We start from the raw sequence: 3,827 nt of genomic DNA, 5'->3' as shown, positions 1-3,827 counted from the left end.
GAGATGTGAGCCTGGAGAGAGGGAGAGAGATCAGAAGAGGAGATGTAGATTTGGGTATCATGAACATAGAGATGATAGTTGAAGCCGTGGGAGCAAATGAGTTCTTCAGGGGATTGAGTGTATATGGGTAGAGGATGTGGAGTGTAGACAAAGAGACACATTCCCTGGCCACAACGACCTTACAGTCTAGAGTGAATAATAACAATTATGGTACTTGTTAAGTGCTTTCTATGTGCTGTTGTTGCTGTTGTTGTTTTATGCTGTCGAGCCGTGTCCAACGATAGCATCGTCATGGACCCATCTCTCCCAGAACATCCCAACTCCATCTCCAATCATTCTGGTAGTGTATCCATAGAGTTTTCTTGGTAAAAATACAGAAGTGGTTTACCATTACCTCCTTCCGCTCAGTAAACCTGAGTCTCCGCCCTTGACTCTCTTCCTTGCTACTGCTGCCCAGCACAGTGAGTTTTGACTTGTAGCAGATTGCCTTCCACTTGCTGGCCACTGCCCAAGCTAGGAATGGAATGGCTAGGCCTCTGTATAACTCTCCCTCCCTTAGTTGGGACTGGTAGAGTACTGGAAACTCTCCAGGTGCGACCCTGAGAGGGGAAGCAGTGGGTTAGATAATCAGGTTGGACATAGTCCCTGTTCCACATGGGGCTCACACTCCCTGTGAGGTAACTGAGGCCCAGAGAAGTGAAGTGATTTGCCCAAGGTCAAATGAGGTGGAGCCGAGATTAAAAACCAAGACTTTGTAACTCCCAGGTCCGTGCTCTCTCCACTATGGCACTGAGAGAGAGACCTGTACCAGACACTAGGGGTTCTGCCTTCTGGAAGCTTCTTGAATAGTAGCACAAATGGTTAGTACAGTGCTCTGCACATAGTGCTCTGCTCAGTAAATACCACCGATTGATAGTAGCAATACTAATAGTCATTCGTATTTACCGAGCACTTACTGTGTGCAGAGCACTGTACTAAGTGCTTGGAAGAGTTCACTCTACCAATATAACAGACACATTCCCTGCCCACAGCTAGTTTACAGTCGATAATAATGATAATAATAATTCTGGTATTTAAGTGTTTACTGTGTGCCAGTCACTGTACTAAGCACTGCGGTAGATACAAGCTAGTCAGGTTGGACACAGTCCCTGTCCCAGGTGGGGCTCACAGTCTCCATCCCCATTTTACAGATGAGGGAACTGAGGCACAGAAGAGAAGATGACTTGCCCAAGGTCACACAAGCAGACAAGTGGCAGAGGCAGGATTAGAACCAATGACCTTCTGACTCCCAAGCTCATGCTCTACCCACTGTGCCATGCTGCTTCTCTATAGTATATAGTCTATAATAAAAGTAGTTGCATTAGACTGTGAGCTCCTTGTGGGCAGGGATTTTCACTCTTTATTGCTGTATTGTTCTTTCCCAAGTGCTTAGTACGGTGCTCCGCACACAGTAAGCTCTCAATAAATATGACTGAATGAATAGGAGCAGTAATAGTGAGAGTAATTATTAAGCGCTCACTGTGTGCAGAGCACTGTTCGAAGTGCTGGGAGAGAATACATAGGTGGGAATTAGACACAGTCTGACAGGTGCAACCAGACTGGAGAATGCACAGTCAGCTTAAATGAGTGCTTCTAAGTGCAGATAGATACGTAGCTGGCCTTTGTGTTCACATGTATCACAACCGTTGGTGAGGTTTTACCCATGCGGGCGGGGGGGGGGGGCAGGGGGGCAGGTCCAATGACTGGGGGCAATAGCCCCAGGCCCCACACCTGGGGGCCCCACCCTTTCCAGCCAATGGGACTCTGGACAGCTGCAGGGCGGGGTGGTAGGGCCTCAGAGGACAGGGACCAATTTCTTGCACAACACCATCAACTACCCTTCTTTCCCCCTGCGGACCACCTGGAGTCCGGTTAGCCTCCTTGGGCAATGGAAAGTGGGGAAGGACCCTCTGTGAGCCCCAGCCCACTCAATGCTTCTGGGGGATACGGAAGAGAGATGTAAAGAACAGGTAGACCCTCTTCTCTTAAAACCCCTGAAGTCCCTTCCCCCGTGGTGGGCAGTCAATCAATCAATCCATCTATGGTATTTATGGAGCGCTTAGTGTGGGCAGAGTCCTGTATTAACCCACTCACTGCGCCTTGAGCTCATCTATCTCGCTGCCAACCCCTCGCCCACGTCTTGCCTCTGGCCAGGAACGCTCGCCCCTTTCATATCTGAGACGTTCACTCTCTCCACCTTCAAAGCCTTATTGGAATCACATCTCCTCTAAGAGAAGCAGCGTGGCTCAATGGAAAGAGTGTGGGCTTGGGAGTCAGAGGTCATGGGTTCAAATCCTGGATCAGCTGCTTGTCAGCTGTGTGACTTGGGGCAAGTCACTTAACTTCTCTGTGCCTCAGTTACCTCATCTGTAAAATGGGGATTAAGACTGTGTGCCCCACGTGGGACAACCTGATCACCTTGTATCCTCTCCAGCTCTTAGAACCGTGCTTTGCACATAGTAAGTGCTTAACAAATGCCATCATTATTATTATTATTATAAAGAGGCCTTCCCCGTCTAAGCCCTCATTTCCCCTACTCCCTCTCCCTTGCATTTGGATTTGTACCCTTTATTCACCCCACCCTCAGCCCCACAGCCCTTATGTCCATATCCGTAATTTCTTTTAACGTCTGTTTCCACCCCTAAGATCCTTGTGGTAAGGGAACATGTTTACCAACTCTGTTATAGTGTACTCTCCCAAGGGCATAATACAGTGTTCTGCATACGGTAAACATACAGAGAAGCATCGTGGCCTAGTGGGAAGAGCAGAGCCCGTTGTTGGGTAGGGATTGTCTCTATTTGTTGCTGAATTGTACTTTCCAAGAACTTAGTACAGTGCTCTGCACACAGTAGGTGCTCAATAAATACGATTGAATGAATGAATGAATGAATGAAGGGCACGGGCCTGGGAGTCAGAGGTCATGGGTTCTAATTCCGACTCTGCCACACGTCTGCTGTGTGACCTTGGGCAAGTCTCATCTGTAAAATGGGGATCAAGACTGTGAGCCCCATGAAAGACAAGAACTGTGTCCAACCTGATTACCTTGTATCTACCCCAACGCTTAAAACAGTGCGTGGCACATAATAAACACTTAACAAATACCACATTTATCATTATTATTAGTAGGCTCTCAGTAAATAAGATGTATTGATTGATTGATTAGGTGGGAGGGTATGGCATGATAGAGTAGGTAGACATGATCCCTGACCTCAAGGAGTTGACAGTCTAGTGGCTGACCCTGGTTCTGTGTAAAGTTTCTCTTCTTAGCCTCACAGTCTTCCTGAAGTTGAGTCTCAGATCTTCTAGACTGTAAGCCTGTTGTGGGCGGGGATTGTCTCTATTTGTTGCTGAATTGTACTTTCCAAGCGCTTAGTATAGTGTTCTGCGAATGGTAAGCACTCAATAAATACGATTGAATGAATGAATTGTGAGCCCTGTGCGGGACAGGGACTGTGTCCAATGTGATCAACTCATATCTTACCCCAGCACTCAATACAGGGCTTGACACATAAAAAGTGCTTAACAGATAGCATAAAAAAAGAGTCCCCACAGGAGAAGAGCCTAATTTGACCCAATTTCAGGCTGGTTATGATGCACTGTTGGAAGTTCTGTTTCCCTAGGGTTTGAATGTGTTTAGTTGGCCCTCCAAGCTTGTGTAGGCATCCTTCTATCATCCATTCTCCTCCTGGGTCTCTTCTAGCCAAGCTATGCTGTTCTGTGTGATTAATTCACTAATCGAATAATTATGGTATTTGTTCGGTGCCAGTCACTGTACTAAGTGCTGGGGT

General features: G+C 47.2%; 1 non-coding gene across 1 annotated transcript; it reads right to left on the bottom strand.

Moving 5' to 3' along the window:
• Positions 1 to 471: 471 nt before the first annotated feature.
• LOC114806699 lies at positions 472 to 609 on the bottom strand. The gene has a single exon (XR_003754761.1). It is a non-coding gene; the product is annotated as a small nucleolar RNA SNORA7 (small nucleolar RNA).
• Positions 610 to 3,827: the final 3,218 nt, after the last annotated feature.

The sequence above is a fragment of the Ornithorhynchus anatinus genome, chromosome X1, assembly GCF_004115215.2.
Source record: "Ornithorhynchus anatinus isolate Pmale09 chromosome X1, mOrnAna1.pri.v4, whole genome shotgun sequence".
NCBI lineage: Eukaryota > Metazoa > Chordata > Mammalia > Monotremata > Ornithorhynchidae > Ornithorhynchus > Ornithorhynchus anatinus.
The sequence above is the reverse complement of the archived record's forward strand: the minus strand, read 5'-3'. Positions and strand labels throughout refer to the sequence as shown.